Source organism: Mesocricetus auratus, unplaced genomic scaffold, assembly GCF_017639785.1.
Source record: "Mesocricetus auratus isolate SY011 unplaced genomic scaffold, BCM_Maur_2.0 Super-Scaffold_100008, whole genome shotgun sequence".
Lineage (NCBI taxonomy): Eukaryota > Metazoa > Chordata > Mammalia > Rodentia > Cricetidae > Mesocricetus > Mesocricetus auratus.
Genome location: NW_024429192.1, coordinates 26,669,464 through 26,691,489, shown reverse-complemented (window position 1 = coordinate 26,691,489; position 22,026 = coordinate 26,669,464). Strand labels below are relative to the sequence as shown.

Sequence of the window (22,026 nt, the reverse complement as noted above, 5' to 3'; positions counted from 1 at the left end):
AAATACAGCAAGAACAATACGGACACCCTGCAGGTTTCAGGCACATTTGTGTCAAATTTTCCCCACTGTTCTGTTATTAGTTTTGATTAAGGATTAAAGAAATGATGCATTTGTTTCAAAGATATCCTGAGTTTTACTATAATTCATTTCACTAGAATTATAAAATATGTGTTTATATCTATGTCATCGTTGTTATTTCAAGATGTCTTGCAAAATTTATTTTTCCAGATTGAATTTGGAAAAAAATCTAAAACTACATTGTAGTACCAGGAACTTTCCCCTCAGATAGTATCCCTGTCAAAGTGGCCAGAGAATGTCTATAAATGCAGACTGGAATATTTAGACCTGATCTTTGCTCAACTTTAGAAAATTAATGGAGGCTATGCTTGCTATATAAAAGTTACATATATAGAGGTTATACATAGCGGGTAAATTCTTGGGGTTCATTTTATGTCTCAAAGAAGTATAATGTAGTATATATTGGGGTCCATAATGCCACAAGAAATTGTTAACTTTGCCAAAGTGGATGAGCCAATGTTGAAAAGAAGAACAGAAAGTCAACACCATGTCACCAGGGATGCATCACAAACATGTTTCTTCCGTAAATCTATCATACAAATAAGAGAAAGAGAAAATAGAAAGAGTATTATTCATAGCATAGGCACAATTCCCTCAAAACCTATTTGGATACAGAATGTTTAAGACCTAAAGAATAAATAGAATGCTTCTTTGATTTTTTACTTCAGTTGACCCAGGTGTGTGCGTAAGTTCATCTTTGTTTTAACCCTGTATCTTTTAACCTTGACAAGAAGGAAGGCTGTCACCTGAAATTCGAAGTTAAAAGATGGATTTGTCATATTTTCAATATAATTTAAAAGAAGATGATTAGAGACCTGCAGTAGGGAGACTGACTGTAACTCACCTCAGCAGGGTGTGGTCAGTGACTGTGCTGGCGGATCATGATTACAGGAGTGCATGATATTGGAGAAAAGAAGAGTCAAGGCATGGGAATGTGACATCTTCCCCCAAGGCTTTTGTAAAACCAAGTAAACACTGGAAGTGTTATAGGTGGCCAGGAGTGAAGTATCTGGATAATTCAGACACTTGGGGATGATACTCAGACCACTGGTAATTAACAAACTTGAGTTACATAAATAAACCTGATTTTTGTACAGATGTGAAGCTAGCAGCAACTACTTGCAACACTGGTCCTATGAGGACCGAACTACTTACTGATGCCATTGCTCTTTAGTGATGTATTATTTATGATTTATTAAAACTTGACTGAGGATTCAGAAAAGCAAAGCCAGTCACATGCCTTAGAAGTCAGGCACACACCTTTAATCCCAGCTATCTGAAGTTAGGAGGTGGTGATATATACCTTTAATCCTAGGACTCAGGATTAAGAGAGAGAGGGATCTCTGTGAGTCTAAGGTCATGCAGATCTACAAAAGAGTGAACCAGTCTAAAAGAGAATGATAGCTCACACATTTAATCCCTACATTAGTGAAGTATATAAAATAGAAGCAAGGTCTCAGAGAGGCATTGATTCTCTAGCCACACTGAGGAAAGCTTACAGTCTGAGGCTTTGTGGGACCTCATGGAGACAGGAACAGCCCATTCAGCCTAAGGTGAAGGTAATAAGGTGATGACCATCTGTTTTGCTTTTCTGATACTCAGCTTGAAGCTTGAACCCTAATATCAGACTCTGTATTTTATCCATTCCTCCTTGTCTTAATTGCTGTTCTAGAGCTGGAAGAGACAACAAGGTCAAGGCAACTCTTGTGAAAGAAAGCATTTAATTGAGAACTTGCTTATAAGGATAGAGCTATCCCATGACCATCATGTGGGAAGCAGACAGATGTGGTGCTGAAGTAGTAACTGAGAGCTTTACATCTTGACCCACAGTCAGCAGGTGAAGAGAAAGATACTGAACATAGTATGCGCTTTTGGAACCTCAAAGCCCCCACAGTGGCACACTTCCTCCAGCAAAGTCATACCTACCTCAACAAGGCCACACCTTCTAGCAATTCCCAAATATTTCGAAATGGGGACCAAGAAATCAAACATAGGAGCCTAAGGGAATCATTCTCATTCAAACTGCCATACTCATGTACTTTGAATTTAAATTATCTCTCCTTGATATAAGGAATCTAGATCACAGACCTGTGGAGATGATATATGTGCCATATATCAAGCAAGCTATAACTGGCCCTCTTCATGCATATACACTCCTTGGGGGAAATTTGCAGTTAATAATAATAAAATAATATCACCCATATAATTGTCTGTTATTGTCTTCTGAGTCTGTGGGACAAGAACTTCTGATGTAGAAGCGGGAGGAGTATCAGAAGTTTGGGATTTTCTCTTCTCCATCCTGAGTTTCATGATAGCCTGAGCAGTAGGAGACCCTGTCCAACAGAAAACAAATAAATAAGTGAAATATAGAATTTAGTCTTATTCTTTGATATTTACTACTTTACAGGCACAAATGCTAACATGTAATCACACTAATAATTTATAATAAGGTAATCTTTTTAAAAAGGTTCCTCACAAAAGTTATAGTAATAATAGGTACAAACATCTAAAGATAAGGGTAAATAGAATTTATAGACATCATTATAATTTTGTGAAAAGAAATGAACTCTCTAAAATAGCTAAATACCTTCCTCAAAATAGTTTAATAGGATTTTAAGATATACATTTAAAAATATTTAAATTGAGCATACAAAATTAATATCATTCATCACCTAATTTAATACTTGTCCACAGAATGCTAGATGTGTTCTGTGATCTTCTAGCCATTTGAAGTCAAGCCGAAATATTATAATATTCCTGCAAAGTATTCAAGAGTTCAAAGGATAACTGGCAAATAGACACAATTACAAGAGAAATGGGGAGATATTATTATAATGGTAAATAACATAGGGTAGCAGCACATGAAAGGAGAGATCAGTACTTCATGTCAAAAGAAGCTTCAAAGAAATAATGAGACTTAAAAGAGAATGAGAGTGGTTTTCAGCACTCTGTTGACTAGGGAGCTGGGAGACAATAATGAGCTAGAAGGAAGGTTGGGGAAAACATCAGAAGTCACATCTAACTTTTGTTCTCTAATTTACTGACCAAATCAGTGTAAGTGATCCTTCTAAAGTACAATTAGCATCATTTCACTCCCATGTCCCTACCCTACTCATCCTCTTTCTATTTTTGAAATTTAAAACTATACATTGTATAGTTTGCTAGCTTCGTGGACCTCCTACTATATCTACAGCCCCTTGCACATTTCATGTTTTCCTTGCTACTGATGGCCAAATTGAATTGCCCATTTTAACGTTCTAGGATGTACTAAATGTATCCCTCCCTTTGTTATGATTTGATTTCCTGTCCTTCATATCGCAGGATTAATCTTACTTCCTAAAGACACCATTTCAGAACATGCTAAGTATCTAAATATCACTAATGTCAGTTTCAATATAAATTGCCTTCCATCTTAAACTCACAAAAATAGGCCCTCTGCATGTGGGTGACAGTTGTGTGGCCTGCTCTATTTGTGGGGTCCCTGGCAGTGAGACTAGGATCTATCCCTAGTGCATGAGTTAGCATTTTGGATCCCATTCCCTATGGTGGGATGTCTTGTTCAGCCTTGTTGCAGTGTGGAGGGCCTTGGTCCCCCTCAACATATGTGCCAAACTGTGTTGACTCTTCACAGGAGGTTGTACCTCCTGTAAGGGAGGTAGGCGGGGTGATTAAGAGGAGGGGAGAAGGGGGGACGATGGTTAGTATGTAAAATGAATAGAATATTTAATATAAAAACCCAAAACCAATCATAATTTGGACTATCAAACATAATTCTTGATATGGAGTATTGTAAATGACAGCATATTTTCCACATATTTTGAAATACAGAATTGGTTATATATGCTAGTCATAAACACTGTTAATTTTCAAAACATGACATCAACCTTATGTGACACACCATCCACTGAGACTCAGAAACAGAATTGTGAGCATGCTGCCTAAAGGAGCACAATGACAGTGAAGTTATGTGACTTCCAGAGTTAGGTCAGGAAAACCACTGTGATATTGAATTACTCATTAGTAAGAAGAAACCCAACTACCTGAGACTTGGAAGCTTGAAAGGACACAAGTAGAAAACTGAGTCAAGGATCGAGATAACACTTGCTTAGAAAGCATCTTTGAATCAAAGGCCACGGATCATCTATACAGAGCCATCACTAAGCTACCAATGACTAACTGTACACACTAAACATGTTACTTTGCTAAATAAAGTTTCCTAAGCTGAGATCTATAAATAGAATGACAATAAGTATGGATTAGATTTTCAATGCAGACAGATGACTGAAACAACTAATGGTTGCTAGCTTTTTATATGGCTGATCATATGACAGTGAGAAAAAATGAATTTGCTTGTGGTAAGTACAAAATAATACATGGGACAAAATATAATGCTAACAACCTAATAAAACATTATTTATAAGTATTGAATCTATGCATACAGGAGGCTTCATTCTACCATACTCTATTTGTTTCGTAGAAGGCTTGATTTTTTTTTGAACATCCCTCAGAGAAATAAGTGAAAGTGATTTTGATTAGGAATGAAAGTGGAGTTTAAGAAGACTATGGCTCCTTAAAATTGTAATCCAAATCCTAGAAAAAAGAAAGAATTAACATAGGATTTGAAAGGAAGTTAAAAGATACACTTGAGAAGAATTATAGGTAGAATGGAAACTGGGAGATCAAAGTGAACCTTGAAAGACATGATAAAAATCACTTTGTTCTGTAATTCTGTGTTTTATGTGGATATACCTCCTACTAGTTTTAGAAATCATTTTGGGCAAGAACATTATCTTTACCTCTGTATTTCTAATGACTAGCATGCTACTTGCCATGTTTAGGACTTTCAGAAATATCACATAAAGGGTAAGGGATATCATTTGAAGATTTAAGAAAAATCTGTACACATGTATATATCCAACACAGTATACAGAAAAAGTTATTAATGGCTATGTTTCTATGTCCCAGCCTTGGGACCATTATTTATGTCATACTTTATTTCATATGACAAATAGGCAGGGTGTGACATTCAAATTGGACATCTTATAGTTGGAAATCTTGTAGACAGAGACAATAAAATAAATCCACGGGGATTTCTACCTAAAACAAATAGAGATGTGTATAAGCACATGAATAATCAAAATATTAAAACTCATATGAGGAAAATTACAGAAATGGAATGATTTCCAAAGATAAACCATGAATATCTCCTTGTCTCTACATCTCTATATCATAAGAAACATAATGCACATGAACACACACACACACACACACACACACACACAGGCACACACACAGGCACACAAATGTTCACACAAAGACATGAAAACATCTCTGCAAATGAAGGACTTCTATTTTAATTTTACAAGTAAGAGGATTTAAGATGAAAGATATATCTTGCTAGCTCTCACATGTAACATATCTGAGATATGACAATAATAACTCAGCAAAGAACATATTAGTATTACCTCCATGAAATAGACAGAATCATTCAAATCATAAGTGGCTAGAGTTCAAAGTCTGCCTAACTCTAAAAACTTGCCAGTAATTAAAATGTTCAGCTTGTCTGTACTACCAGATTGGAAGACACTAATTTAGAGACACTCACAGTTGTGATTATTTATAAAAAAAATCCATTAAAAGTGGATCAGGGAATTGATAATATTTTTATACAAGAAAAATATAGAGGTTGCATAAGGCAATGTGAAAGATGTTAGCTTTCTGAACTTGGTATGATAATAGCTGAAATTAATTTCTCAAAACTACGAAATTTGGCAGAGGTATTTGGAGGTTAAGAATATCCCTATGAGAAAAAGAAGAAATTAAAAAATATAAGAGGCATGATCACGGGTAGAGCATCCCTGTTCACCTTTCCAGATGTCACAAAGTGGTGGCTCATATTTAAAAATGATATAAAAAGATTCCCTTGGGAAGGAATCAAGCCAACAGCTTTAAAGAGCAAAATAGCTGCAGAAACGTTAAAGGAATACAGAGGCTGAGAAATCCCATTGAAGCCTTGGAAGTAGAAATTCATGTAGAACATGGGGTCTGTAAAGACAACATGAAGAGGGAATAAAAGAAGACAGGTAAGGATGAAAACATATCCACAAATACATGTAACGCGTGTGGAAAAATACGAGCAAAGGGCTGTAAAATGCCATGAGAGAGTCCAATGCTAGGAAACAACAACAGCAAACAATGGTGATGGTGCTCTGTAGATGATAGCTGGAGTCTGCCTAAAAGAACCTTGGAAACAAGAAAACAGAACTGGTGCTGGTACAGAGTACCTGTAAAATAATACGGAAGTGATTTATTGCCTAGTGTCAATCACAAGACCTCTAGCAATAAGACAGTAAAAGAAAAAAGGACCCCAATAATAACAGTTCAGTTAAACACATTTTAACATGTTATTTACTAAAACATTTGAAAATGTTCATCACTGGACTCTTCATTTAAGAATTTTTTTAGGATTTTTGTTTTTAGAATATTTATAAAAAAATTGGAGACCTACTGTACATAAGACTTCTGAATGTTTTAAAGCATGACATAACCTCAGTAGGAGGAGAAATCCAAAGGCTTTGAGACATTGAAGAGATATCACGATTTATGGGAAAGTAAGGTAGAAATATATATCAATTTTATTTCAACAAAGCAAATGTTTGATCAACAATAACAATGCAAGCATTTTTTCTTTGAGACCATCTGTCTGAACCTTGTAGAAATATGTAAAGACATTTCCCAACAGCACTGTCAACAGCCTGCACTTAGTTGTAGGTGAATGTCTGTGAAGGTTGCATAACTCAAGGTGCCAGAAACAGGAGATAAACATGCTTACCTAAATTTTCTAATGTCTCCATAGTTTGAGCACTCTCAATAAAGTACTGTTGAGCCAATAGGAATCAAGATAGGAGGGACTAGGAGTCCAGAAGAACTCTGGGTAGGAGAAACACAAGAGTTCGAGATGTGACGCCATGGGGTAGGAAGCCCAAACTATTCTCCGGTAAGAGACATACTTAGATTAACAATTATGGGGTAATTACTTAAGTCAGAGCCACCCAGTAAGAAAAAAACAAGGCCATCAGCTTCATAATTAATATAGCCTCCTGTGTGCTTATTTGGGACTGATGCGGCGCTAGAACCAGGTTGGCGGAACGGCTCTTTCTCAAAGAAAAAAGCTTCTCTTTACAGAATGGTGATGAGGAGCAGGATTGAATTTCCACGTAGAATGACAAAAGCTTTAAAGGAATTTTAGAAACAGAAGAACGGTGAGAAGCACAGATTTTTGGTAGCAGCATTTTCTCAGGTGGGCTCTGTTTTGTTAGCAGCAAGTAGAGACTCGCGGCTGGCTTAAGTTAGTCTTCCTGACTCGACATTAAAAGAAAAAAAACCCACCAAGGTTGTTTTAAGAGACTCTGCTAACGATTGAAAGGGGTGTACATACAGCTGGAAGTGGCAGCTTTTGCTGGATGTCAACATGGACTGAAGCTGTAAGTTGAAATCACGCTTAAGCCCGCCATCTTGAAAAAAAGGCAGTTTAAACTGCCGCGGTTTTAACAGATAAGACACGTGGCCAGAAAAACATAAAGATTTACTGTAAAGTCAGACTTGGATAAAGAAAAGCCTCTAAAGGTTTACAGTGTGTTTAAAAATATACGTAAGATTGAGAGAGAAAATAAAGAAGCCGGTTGTCGTGGCGCATGCCGGTAGAAATTGCTCCAGAGGCAGAGGCAGAGGCAGGCAGATTTCCAAAGAGAAACCCTGTCTCAGAGAAAAATAAATAAAAGTGAAAGAAATAGAATAATAATATTAATAGATAAATAAATAAGCCACGTAAAGATGGAAAATACACAGAAATTCTGGATACTGTATGCTATTGTGTTTTTCAGTTTTTTCATTGCTAAGGAAGGAACAAATGCTAAAGTACACTTAATTATAAATGCTGCTGAATTAATTCAACTTATATCTTTTGAAAATGCCTTGACTTCAAAATTTAAGTATAAGGATATGTTACTTGGAAAAGGAGTTTTTATTTATGTTTCTACAGAAAATGAAAAGCTGAGGATTCCTTCCAGGCTTCTGTGGTTTGACGAACCAAGACCCCCGGAAGCAGTGGACCAGGTGTTCCAACAACTGAAACAGCTAAGATGATGGAGCTTTACAGACCACGAAAATAAGGACTTATACAGGTTTGTGAGTTTTGTCATTATCCCCATGATATAAACAGCGCCCCCTTCCAGCACGAAGCAGTTTGGAAAGAGCGATGTCCTAATTCCCATCTTGTTTATGAATCTTTGTTTTCATTTAAATGGGGTTGCTTATAATTGGCTAATGATCACAGCCGATCTCTTGTTAATGGTAAAAAGGGGAATTATGTTATGGGTATTGTTTTTCATTTTTTGATACAAATTCAAGGTCAATTTTGTGATGTGTATATTTCTCCTCTTGATTAAGTATTGTGCTTATACTGATCTTTTAAAAGTAATGCATAATTAAATACAGATTATAGATAGTTACTTATAATAGTCAGAATTTATAGTTAGGTAAGTTAGGTTTTCTAGATATAGAGAGATGTATTTGAGACAGATAGTCTTCAAACCTTTCAAAGACCTTCAGAAAATGGCATTTAAAATGGTTTAGGGTTTTTTTTGACAATGAGAAATGTCTGTTCCTGTCAGCACCAATTATGTCCGAGAGGAAGATGGGCATCAAAGAAACTCGTTATGGAGTTTACTTTCAACATGGCAAGATTAGCCATTTGGGCAAGAAACTGCTCTTGCCTAGACTGTTTGACTGTTGTTGTATAAACAGGACATGCAGGACCACAGGAAAGTGACTGCTGAACTCAGTCTTACAGGGTTCCTGCTTCATGAAAGAGTCTACAAGACGTTCTACAGGACAAAGAAAAATGACTGACAGACTGCCAATGCAGATGGACAGTTTGAAATTTCCTGCTTTGCTGAGAAGTGTTGCAGACACATTGTGGCCTATGAGTTGAAGATAGATGCCCCAACGTTACAGAGGAACTTCGGGTGACTGTCCAGGCAGTAAGATATCTCTGTCAATCCTAATGTTTGTATATTATCCTTCTGTGGTCTTTGATAGAGTTGAAGACATATAGTTATAATTATAGTTTTCCTTAGTTATGATAAAAGATAAGCTACATATAGAACTTTGGACTCACAAGGATGGTATGGATGATATTTTCTTTAAATCTTGCTAAAATATTGTAATTATGTTCTTACTTGATAACTGTTCTGTTATATACAATTTGACTATGTTAAATTTAAGACCTTTCTTTTTGTTTAAACATAAAAGAGGAGATATTGGGGAAGTCCTTTGTCAATAAAGCACTGTCTGGCCAATAGGGAATCTAGATAGGAGGGACTAGGAGTCCAGAAGGACTCTGGGTAGGAGAAACACAAGAGTTCAAGATGTGATGCCATGGGGTAGGAAGCCCGAACTATTCTCCGGTAAGAGACATACTTAGATTAACAATTATGGGGTAATTACTTAAGTCAGTGCTAGCCAGTAAGAAACAAACAAGGCCAACAGCTTCATAATTAATTTAGCCTCCTGTGTGTTTATTTGGGGACTACAATGCAGTAGAGCCCAGGCGGCTGGCTGGGGATAAACCAAAGCGGCTAGCAAAGAAAAAGCTTCTCTTAACAAGAAACAGGAGACCAACATGCTTACCTAAATTTTCTAATGTCTCCATAGTTTGAGCACTCTAAAAGAGACATTCCTGGGCATTCCTGGGAAAGTAAACACAACCAGAGACAAGACACAAATGGGCATTGTAAAGTTGTATTGCACGAGGATGCTATTGCCTAATTGACAAATGTATTTCAAATCTTCCTTGAGGATTTAGAAAATGAAAGCAAAAAAATTGACACAATTTGAACAACAGTAAATTGGAAGATTTTAGTTCACACTCCCAGTAAACTCCTCCATCACCAACTCATACCCACAGATTCCAAGCACAAGGATGGGCCCTTGTGGAAACTATTCAAAAGATGACACAACAGGGTTTGTTTTCCTCTGAAATTTCACTAACATGGGACAATTAGTCATACAAAAGAGACTAGAAGGCAGTCAGTGTCACACCTGGACAAACGTGTATTTTCTGAGGTCAGTACCAAGGGATTACCCACAAGCTGTTACCTTTCTAAAAAGATAATCTTCATTTCCAGTGTAATATCTTATCTCACAGAGATATAATTAGAAAACAATACATAATATAGACATTCTTAATCTTAAAGATGAAGATCTTTTTACAGTTCTATAAATGTGAAGGAAGTTGTAGAACTGGTCAAGATAAAGATTTCCTTTAGGAAAGACTCAAGCCTCTGTATGAATGCTACATAAAGGTTTACCCAAGAGAATTGATCAGGAAGAAAGCAGGAAATAGAAATTGAACAGCTAGCTGTAGGGACAGGGACCACAGTTTTTATCCTTGGCCCAAAGCTGGAGATGTCCTTGGTTTTGTTCCTCTATGAACCTATAATAACTCATTCTGAAAACTCACCCTCACAGTTGTCTGTAAAATGTATTCTTTGAGTTTAAAAGACAAAGGGATAGAAGCTACTGGTATGGGATGGCTTTGGTAAAGATGAATGATTTCCAGGAGCCTAAACCTCTGAGCTATGGATAATCAAAGGAACGACAACATTGGTCACTGACAAGGACCTCTGTTCTTCTCATCTCAGATTCATTCAATGTAAACTATTTTAATGGCTGGGGTTATACAAATGGTGATAACAATAATGCTTTTTTGTCTACACAGAACCATCTACATATATCTGCTTACATAAATTGGTGAGCAGTAAGTGTAGATTTCATCAACTGGCAATATCTTTTCAAACTAGAAGGGACGTTACCTACTGTGATGATTCGAATGAGATGTCATCCATAGTCTCTAGCATTCGACATGGTTTCAGCTAGCGGTGCTATTTAAGTATGTTTAAGATGTGTGTCCTTGATGGAGGAGATGTGTCCCTAAGGGTGGTCACTGAAGTTTCAAAACCCCACAACCTTTTCAGTAAAGTCTCTCTGCTTAATGCTTGCAATTTAAGATGTGAGGTCTCAACTTGTTGCTCAAGTTGTCATAACTACCTGGTGCTACACTGTGATAGGTGACACATCTCACCCTTTTGAGAAAAGCCAAAATAAGCCATCTCTTCTATAAGTTCCCTTAGTTGTGTGTTTTCTATTACATTAGAAAATTAATACTTCATTTGTTTTGAAGACAAAAGCATTAAGCTTCAAAATTTTGCTTCCATGCAAAGTAACTATTGCTATTTTTCATTAGCTTTGCCTACTTCTGGATTTGTTATTAATATTTTCCTGTAAAACCCAAGATATGGTCGTTTTATTAAAAAAATCTCTAGGTTTATGTACACTTCTCAATGGCAGATGTCAGGACATATGATATTCTGGGTGGCTGTGTACCTTCCACTTTTTCTTGTGTGAATCCATCTTTCTCTGGAGTATTCCATCATAACCATGATCTTCAAATTATATAAAGAAGTTACATCTTGTTTATCTGGGCTCTTGTTGCCTAATCAAGGAACACAATATTTCTCTTTTGAGGATCATCTTCTATATCTGTTCTCAAAGCCCTATGTAACATTGTCCTAACAAAGTCTAAGAGCTTAGAAACACAAACATCCAGAGGAGTGCAGATTTGTGTAGGACATGTATTCTCCACGTCCTGGAAAAATAATTATGTACCCTCCTTGACACTGTGGTCATCATATTTGGCAGAAAGACCAAGTCTATTTAGAAAGAAAATCATTTGAGAAATAGGTGTCAGGGTAATCTTTACTTATAGACTAAACCTATTGGACTACACCAGAGGAGTGTCTGTGCCATTATTAAGTGAAGTTTGTGGTCTTTTTATTTGCTATGAATTTTATAATTATTTCTACCAATTTTGGGAGAGTGTCGGAGAGATAAAGAATGAGAGACAGGCCAATAGGGAGAGAGGAGGGGGACATGGGAAGACAGTGATACAATGAAAGACTTGCTTATACAGTGAAGGGCTGGGTATGTAGGACACTTTGTTTTCATTGTTTATTTTCTTTTTTCAAGTATCCACTTACATTTACAGTTCATGTTTCCTCATGAAAACTATATGTCACTGATACCTCTTCAAATTTGAAGATGACAAAATCATAAATGTGCAAATCCTTTTGGTTTACAGCGCAGTTGGCTTGTACTGCGTCCAGGCAATGAACATGTACACCTGTGAGTGCTTAATAGTCTCTTGCCGTATTCTGCAAAATCATCCCATGTTGAAGGATTTGTTATCTGTGGGGGCATTTTAAGCTTATAACAGAAAATCTCTGAGTTTGTACGCATTCATTTCTCCTACAAAACAAATGAAGCCAATGTGTGTTATCATATTTTTAAAATTAGACATCATCATAAAATATAACTTGAGACCTTGTATATTTAAAGTAGATTCTCTGTAATTTTGAGCCTAGGTGTTATGATTTTATATAGAAGAGTAAATATTTGTAGTGATCCTCTTTCTACAGCTTTTCTGTGGGGGTGGGGATGTGGTCAGACAAGTGTGTAAACAGACTGGTCAATCTTACAAGATTGCTTTCCTCAAGCAATGGGCAATTTTAATTTCCTTTCATATTTGTAGTCCTCATATTTGAAAAAGGGCAAATTGGGTTAATGAAATCATTATAATTTCATTCAAATGATATATATTTTAGCAGCTCAATTAAAGAAGGGATAGCAGTGCACCACATTTCAGTTTGCCTTTTGGAAATCCTGACATTATAATACCTGTAAAAACCTGGAATGCCTTTTGCAAAACTAAAATTATTCTGAAGCCATTATTATCACCAAGCACACCTATAAAGAATGTATACTGTGAAAATAGACACATTGTTTTATCTAGCAAGTGTGTATTTATTCATGTTCCTATTCATAACTTTTCACTTTTAAGTTAATATACATGATGTTAGAAGCCATTATGGCATTTTATGAACAAAGTGTGTTTCAGTCCATTTTTTTCTCCCTGCTCATCTTTTCTACTTTTCTTCCTCCTCTCTGTCTCTTGTGCCCCAGTTTTACTTCTGCATTCATGGAAAGTGATTTTTTATTTTATTTGTGTCTGGTTTTCTGCCTGTTTACATGCAACACATGCATAATGATGATGACAGAGGCTAGAAGAAAGCATCAGATCTCTTAAAGTGGAGGTGTGGGCAATTGTGAGCAACCTGATGTGGGTGCTGGGAACAAACCCTGGTCCTCTTCAAGATCAGTAGATGTTTTTAAGTCTCCAGCCACTCTGTGCTCTTTGTAAAGTAATATAACAAACCTGAATTACATTAAAGAGCAATTAAGAGGTAGACTCTATTAGAATTTTGCCTTTGCTGCTTGCTAGATATATAATTTTATCCATAATTAAGCCTATTTATTTACTCTTGTCTTCACTGCTAAGATGAACAAGTAAATATTATTAGCCCCACCCTGGTGGGGGTAAGAATAGGCAGCATGTGGACACAGTAACTAATAAATATGTGCTTAACTTATAATGTCTGTGATGTTTATTTCTGTCATCACTGTTATTAGTTTGTCATAGCCTTTGAAGTACAGAAATTTCTGCAAATGATTACTTATTATTTACTTATTTCTGTGAATAAAATGAAAACCATTTCCTTCTCTTAATTCCTTATTATCTAGGAAATGCAATGATAAGAATGATAAGATGGAATGTAAAGAAAATGGAATGATAAGTATTATTCTAGGATTATATAGAAACCACTATGTACATGATCTTGCACATTCAACCTATAATTAGGTAAGAGGATTTCTGAGTACTGCTGTTTTACATAGAACACAATTAGAGGACAGAGGATAAGGAATAATTCAGTCACATGGGGGAGATTGTGTTGTCAAATGACACCTGAGAATCTGTATCCAGCAAATTTATTATATTCTACCTATTCTACAATACCATTAAGTGTGTATGTTTCTGGTAATTACTTAAAATTTGCAAAACAACATCATTAAATTCTGAAGCACTTTTGTTTTTCTCTCAGAATCCCTTTCCCAGCTTGTGAATTCTAGCTGGGAAACAGCATTCGATATTATAGATGATTGAGGAATGGTTGTCCTTAAGCTTATTCACTTCTGATCAAACACTAGAACCTCTCTTTATGTGCAAACTTTCTAAATTTCCAGTGGAGTAAGCAAGTTCTTCACAATGAAAACTTAGGGTGTGTATTGTATAGAACAAGCCAAGCACTGTCCCTTAGAACACTAAATGTCTTTCTGACTATGGCAAAATGAAATAGCCTCTTCTGTCAATTCAGATAGTGGACATCTGTGAGTTCAGCTCCAGAAAATAAAATGTAAGCAGTTGCTATAAATGATATTACTCCTGTTCTGTGCTATCTTGCAAGGTGTAAGTAAAGAATTTTGTATAAAATTTAGCTGTAGAGCTTCCATGAGACTGAACTAGTTCCTCTGTATGTGGAAGACAGTTGTGAAGCTTGGATTATCTGAAGGCCCCTGGCAAAAGGACCAGGATATATTCTTGGTGCATGAGCTAGATTGTTGGAGCCCTTTCCCTATGAGGAAATGCCTTGCTCAACCTTAATGCAGTGGGGGAGGGACTTTGTCCTGCCACAACTTAATGCATCATGGAAGACCTTACCTGTTGGGAGGAGTGAATGGCAGTGGACTAGAGGGGAAGCAAGGGAGTGCAGGAAGAGAGGAGAGAGAACTTTGGTTGGAATGTAAAATGAAATTTTAAAAAACTCTCAAATAAAAACAAAAAAGAAAAAATCAACTGTAATGATGTATTAGAGAGTGTTACTTTCAGTCTGGATTTGCATTGGTACCATGGTAACAGAACAATATAGTAGTAGCCTAACCTGCAGTATGTCAATCCAGGTTTTCTAAGAAAAATTACCAAAATGTTACTAAACACAATAGGAATTTACTACGGTAAATTCCAGATAGTAAATTATGAGTATGGAGCTAATTAAGACTGAAGTCATCTTCAAAACTCTATATAAAGCTGAATCCATTCCATGATAGGAAGAGAAAAGTCAGTTTTGGAAGCTCCTCTTCAGTCATAGAGTGTAAGGAACATTTGTTCAAACCATCAGGGGAGTCCTTGAGCCTAAGCCAGGCAACAATGGGCACACTCTTCACCAAATAATGTTTTTGCTTGTTTCATCTATTGCAGATTGATAGGGGGCAGAAGAGCCAGAGGCCAGTAAACATGCTCAATAAAAGTCTATCTAGTTGGAAGTTTGTTAGTTAAAAATGAAACACTTTAGCTATAGCTAGCTCTTGGAAGCCTATTCCCTGTGCTACGTCCTGAAAAGGTATATCAATCAGCGCAACGAATAGATTGGCCTTTATCTGTTTATCAGCCTCAGAACTTAGAAATGTCTTTCTGAAGACAATAGGAACATTGCTCCCTGGCAAACTTCACAGAGGGTGAAGCTGCATCTGCCACTGTCTATTGGACAGGATGAGCTGAACTTTTGCTAAGTACCTTGCCTGCAGTTCCAAAGGTGTTGCTCAGCTGTCTGATTTAGGATCTATTGTGAAGAGACACACTAAACAATGCAAATTCTAAAAGAAAGTATTTATTGTGTTCATACTTAAAGCAAAGGGTGAGTCATGAACCTCCTTGAGAGGAAGATGGGGCAGGCAGGCAGGCATGGCACTGGGGATGTAGTTATGATCTTACAACCTGATTAGGTAGTTGATGGTTGAGCCAAATTTACTGGGCTTGGCATGAGCTTATGAAACCCCAAAGACGATGCCCAGTGATACACCTCTTCCAGCATACCTCCTAAACCTTCCTTAACATTTCTACCAACTCGGAACAAAGCATTCAATCGTATATGCCTATGAGGTCCCATCCCATTCAAGTTAGCATACTTATTTATGAACTGTTTTATTTATCTGCCAAACATGTGGGAATATGCCACTGACACACTTGGCTACGTTAGAAGGTAACACTCATTTTGTTTTTATAATCTCTTTGCTGGTGTTTTGGAGCATGCATCAACATTTCTGCTTAATGCTTTTATACTAATGACAGCTCAGCCGTTAAAGGCTAGGCTCACAACCAAAAAAAGTTTCTTTCTATACAACCTTAATGGAAAGAATTAGGGGATTGGGAGATGGTTTTATACTTCCCGGTATTTATTCTACAGGTATAATAGATATTTATTACCAGTTTACACACAGTTTCACCAAATTGTCTGCTCAAATTTCTCTTTAATTTCTTCTACATGCAGTTTTTCTGTTTTTAAATGAATACAATTATACTCATCTTCATTATTGTGTGCTAAGAACTGTCTAAAGAAACTATGAAAAATAAAACAATGTTGATAATACAAAACACTGGATGAATATAAGTTTATTCTTTATTTTCATCAGTATTACTTGAAAGACTCATTTTAAAAAACACTGACAAAAACATTGATAAGTTGATTAGTTCCTTTTTAAATTTCAGTTTACAATTCAACCATAATTCTCTCTCCCATACATCCTCCTGTCCTCCTCCTCTCCTCAGTCCATCCCCAATCCACTCCTCCTCACTTGTGAAGGCTCCCCTGAGGAGTCAACATAGTCTGGCACAGTAAGTTGGGGCAGGGCCAGGTTGCTCTCCCTTACCTTAACGCTGAGCATGGCATCCCAACATGGGGAATGGGCTCCAACAAGCTGACTCAGGCACCAGGTTTGTATATGGTCCTACTGCCAGGGCTGCTTCAGCTAGTCCAAACTTCACAACTGTCTCCCACATATCAAGGGCCTTGTTCGGTCCCCTCGGGTCTCTGCAACTGTCAGTCTAGCATTCATGAGTTTCCACAAGCTAGGTTCAGTTGTCTCTGTTGATTTCTGCATCATGATATTGACCTCCCTTGCTCATATATTCCTTCCTCCTTCTCTTCATCTGGATTCCTGGAGCTCGGCTTGGTTTTTGGTTGCAGATCTCTGTGCAAAGGGAAAAGATATCATGAAACATCCTGGAAAGGACTGTAAACAAAAACGTTTTGTGCACAATTTTTTTATTGTCCAAAGCAACATTCTTCTTACTGCTGGTCGAGGTTTGGACAAGAAATGCCCCTCCCTCATCATCTTGGGCTTTGAAGGACTTCGTCTCTACCTGGTGACACTAGTCAGAGGGGTGCGGACAGTATACATTTGCTAGAGTAAATGCATTCCTGATGGACCTACTTCCAGGCTCTTTGTTTTGCTTTGTGCAATTCAAGAAATGAGCTACTGGTTATGGTTCACTCCACCATGCCTGCTGCTCGTTGTTAGAATGTCTTTCTGCCAAGACGTATATTCCTTCTTGTGAACGCTTGTGCATGAGATGCTGTGATCATGGTGTTTCACCACAGCAGCAGAAAAACAACTCATAAGATGATCCAATTGCACATAAATGGAATTTCCATGCATAGATCACGAGCATGAATAGAGATCAAGTAACATCAAAAAGCCAGGAAAACATTAGTTATCTTGGGGGGGAAGTAAGGTTTTCATGAAACCATTGAGAAAATACTTGTGAAAGGTGCCATAGCATTCTTACCTACCATTGCATGGCATAAATATATCTGGGATGATAAAAAAGATAGGACTTTGGAAAACAATGTGGATAAAAAACATCAATGTTTGCACTTAATTTAAACAAGGCAAGGATAAAATTATAAGCTACAAATGACAACATTGTAAAAGCTTTCTTTTTGCTCATTTTTCTATTATCCATTTTTTTAATGTAAAAGATTTCATCTCATGTTGAGCTGACTTCACCCTGCTGCACTTAGATCAGCTTTTTAGAAATACCTGTCCTCTGATGTATGCATAGGAGCTTGGGAAGGACCTCACTCACTTGAAACATGACTATTGTGCCAAGCAAATCCCTTTGAGACACAACTATTTCAGGCTATACAATCAATGCTATACTTAATTGAAAGATGAAGCATTTAAGCCCATATTCATAGTGGAAGATTCTTCATTCTGATCTCTTAAATCACAGCACAAAGACAGAACTTGGCACCAAATTCTCTATATACAGATGGAGTCATACACCATAATCTGTAGACCTTTCTTGTTGTGCTTTTCCCTAGGGACACGTTTACCTATTCTGCATTCGGTCTTGGTTACTTTCTTTGACCTTTTCTTGCCTTCATTTCACTTCTTTTGACTTACAAATCCCTTTCAATCTATAGCAAATGCAGTGGATAAATAGCACAATTTTAACTCTTCACCTCTTTATCTTAAATATACTCTTTCTGCAAACTACTGGTAATATTTATAGCAGTGCACCAATATTCTGCTTTTCGTAAGATATAATAGTCAATTTTTCTGAAAATTTTAGTTTTCTTACATTCTAAACAGAGAAAAATTACTTTGGTTTTTAATAATTCTAGGAAATTTCAATGACAAGAAAGTAAGTACAGACTTCTAATATAGTAAAATCCCATTTATATAAAATTGAAATGACAGAGTATTGTGTTAATTGTTTATAATGCTGAGCACAATTGAAGCAATAAAATCATTGCGTTATGAAGCTCTTTTTGATTTAGAAAGCTATCTGTAAACCTACAGCATATGTCCTTTGAGCAATCATTAAACTATGATTCACTAAAATAATAAAACGATTCCTTTACACAAATATCTGTCTTAAAAGATACTAGTGAAAGGAGTCTTCAAAAACAACAAATGCAATATCAGAAAACAAGTAACTAACACAGAGAAATCTTTGTATCAATAAGTCTGCATACAAGTTGATTCAGGAAGATCACACTGACTAGAGGTACCTGGTACTTGCTCACTGGGAGATGGTTAACATCATAGACAAGTTATGAATACATGACAGCCATCTGCTTTGCTTCTGTTCAGAATGTATTATTTTATGGAGGTAGTATTACTTGTATTTCTTTATCTGGAATAATTAAATCTCCTTTAATATGACTTTGTTTTGTGTCAAGGCTTACATCCCATTCTTCCAGTTTTTCCAGTCTTCAGAGCTTGCAACGTTATGATTTTTAAATATAATTGGTATTTTCTGCTTCTCTTTTGAGAAAAATCTATTGGTATTAGCCCTCCTCTCTATAGTGAGCACACTGCATAAATATATAGGAAGTTGAGGTTCCACATCCCTTCTTAGAGTAAAGTCAGCTGGAAACCTGCTCACACTGTTGTCCAATCCTGTTCCTTGTGTTCAAAAACAGACACTCTCACATGTATAATCTTTAACAGCTTCTCTACTAGGTCTCCATATGATTATTATTGTCATCATCGTCATCATCGCCATCATCATCACCATCGTCATAATCATCATTAGTCTCCTGGTACTGTGTTAGGGCAGAAACAAGTGGCAATATTAAAATGATAGTCTCCAAAGGCACCAATTAAACATTCTGCTGAATACTATTTCAGATAACTTGTCTGAAAGGTGTTTATTAACATTACTTAACACAAGAAACACACACTATCCTTTTGCTGTTGTTGTCCTCTTGTTGTTGTTGTTTTAGACCTCTGAATCACGTTGAGCTTTTATTGCACTTTTAGGACTCTTGTGTTTTAGCAGACTATGGGGGATAATTTGGTAATAAGGAAATAACTTTGCAAATAGAAACAAGTGTACTTGATGCCATAGTGCAGGCCCCCTTACTTTACAGCCTATCCAATTTTCAATTTGTCTGCATTCAGTTACCACCAAACTGAGGATACACTTTATTCCATTTGGCCTTGGAGAAAAAGCGGCATCCTAAACATACATAAAGCTAATTAAAATTCACTTGTTTTTAAATCAGAAATGATAAAAACCTTCAATTCACGGTAAGGGTTGCTTTGAAAACAGTGTCTCCTATCTTGTTTTCTCTGACTCTTAGTCTCCTGTAATATTAACATGCCATTATGATTAGGCATGACTGCCTGCTGTGAACCATGGAAAAGCACACAGAAGGATTTCACTACAGGCAAATGCAAACACTGAGATTTTAATGGCTGTTAAATAAATTTGAACTTAAAAATAAACAACAGACTTAATAGAGGCTTAATTACTGTCAGATGCACTGTTTTAAAGCAAGAGAATTTATCTCCATATATGTCATGAAAATACATTTTCTCTTGAAGGAAAATCTTATTTGTCTTTTAAAATATGGGAGCTGTCAGGCAAACAGGTATCTCTCTGTTTAATTATTGACTGCTTTCCTTAAGATATGAAGATTCTCAAAGATGAGATAAAATTAGACCCTCAACCTACAAAAAACATATCAAGAAGGCGTCTTCTTCTCAGTCATACATTCTCATATATTTAGCTTCTTGTGACACATAAGTTACAAGATTGATTGAGTTAGAACTTGTTTATTTTTTCTTTTGTTTTTCCTTTGGCATTTGTCGTACTGCTAATCTGGTTAGCTTGCTTTTTTTAGAAAAGCAACTGTTAGATATTTATTGATTACAATTTCATATTGATGTGCTTTGAGCACATCTACAAAGGCACAAACATATGAAAGAGCATAAAAGCCTTGTTTACTTCACACATTAGTGTTCCATTTATCTATCAGCAATCATCTACTTAAATAAGTTCTAATTGGTAAGAAGGGCTCACAGTCGGCAGAAGACAAAACTTTAGCACTCACTTCTCTGAGTCTTATCAATGCACAGAATGGGAAAGAGAAGCATCGGAAGATTAATATACTGGGGGAATGAAGCATGACTAGATTAACAGAAGGCTCTGAAGTCATTACAGTTAAGTCAAAGGATTTTAAGGATAACAGGGCTTTACATTTTACACACCCCATGATGACCTCTCCTACTCACATAAGAGGTTTCTCCACATGTGTGTGGGGGGTGGGAATTGATCCATTTGTGTGTAACCCTACAAACAGCCATATATTTGAGGGAGTATCTTGCTGCTTTGGTTCATTAGCTTTGCTAGTGCTCTGAAGCAATTCCCCTAAAGCCTCAGTTTGACTAACTGAGACATCTCAGATGCAGTTGGCAGCTCATTTTCTTCGAACCTTCTCTTGATCCGTCCATCTCAGCTGAGAGAGACACTCAGCTTAGTTGCCTTAACTGCACAATTCTAGACATACCAAGGAAGACATAACTAGATGTCTTTTCCTATACCTCATCGTCCACAACTTGGATTCTAAAGATAATCATTTGAAGTTGTATCTGTTTTGTGGGCCAATTAAATTCTGTTCAAGACAATACTCTTTCTCAAAACCCATGGAGTTCCTTTGACAATGTGCTATATCTTCCTAAATATTACCTACACACTCAATTTCCTTCTTGTAACTTTGTGAGAGCATCATAAGTTTCTGAAAAATGTTGGGTGTGTAGATAATTAGGCTGTGTTGCTACAGTCATAAATGCAATAAATTTGGGTGTTCATTGTTCTTTTTCATTTTTTTAATTTAAAAAGCTTCAAGGAACATAGGAAGATTTCCTTTTAGTGAACATTTGGTGACTTGATTCCAATCAGTCTTGTAGAAGCACCAGAGTCAAGGGTGCTCAGAGCTTAACACTGCAAGCAAAATCAAAATAATGACACTGGTATGTGCAATATGGGTGAGTAGATAAAAACTTCTGTCACCTTCTCATCTCACAAGTTCAGTTTAATAGGAAAATATCATTTGGTTCATTGAGACTAGTCTTCGGGCACCCTGACTTCAGTATATGCTAACCTGAGTATTCATGGCTTGCCCCTTTTCCAAGTAGTAGCTTTATTGTTTGTGTTGTCTTGTGATGGATATCGCAGGATGATACATGGCCCTAAAATTCTCAGAGCTCCAGTGTTCAAAAAATACCAGTGGAGTGATGACCATATCAGTTCTCATTAGTCAGCTATCTTCATAGACACATATTATTGCTGGGGGTCACAGATGCAAAAGTCACATGATGTCCTCACTGACCTCTCAAGAACTTTATAGTTGTCCATGTGAG

General features: G+C 36.6%; 1 long non-coding RNA gene across 2 annotated transcripts in view; it reads right to left on the bottom strand.

Annotated features, from left to right (window-relative positions):
• Nucleotides 1-2,215: 2,215 nt before the first annotated feature.
• Nucleotides 2,216-22,026, bottom strand: part of LOC121141767 — a 47,087-nt gene continuing 27,276 nt past the window's right edge. For both annotated transcript variants that reach the window (XR_005878708.1, XR_005878707.1), the window contains 2 exons: nt 16,738-17,058; nt 2,216-2,411 (listed from right to left, as the gene is read on the bottom strand). This is a non-coding gene — a long non-coding RNA (uncharacterized LOC121141767). The remainder of the gene's footprint in view (nt 2,412-16,737; nt 17,059-22,026) is intronic.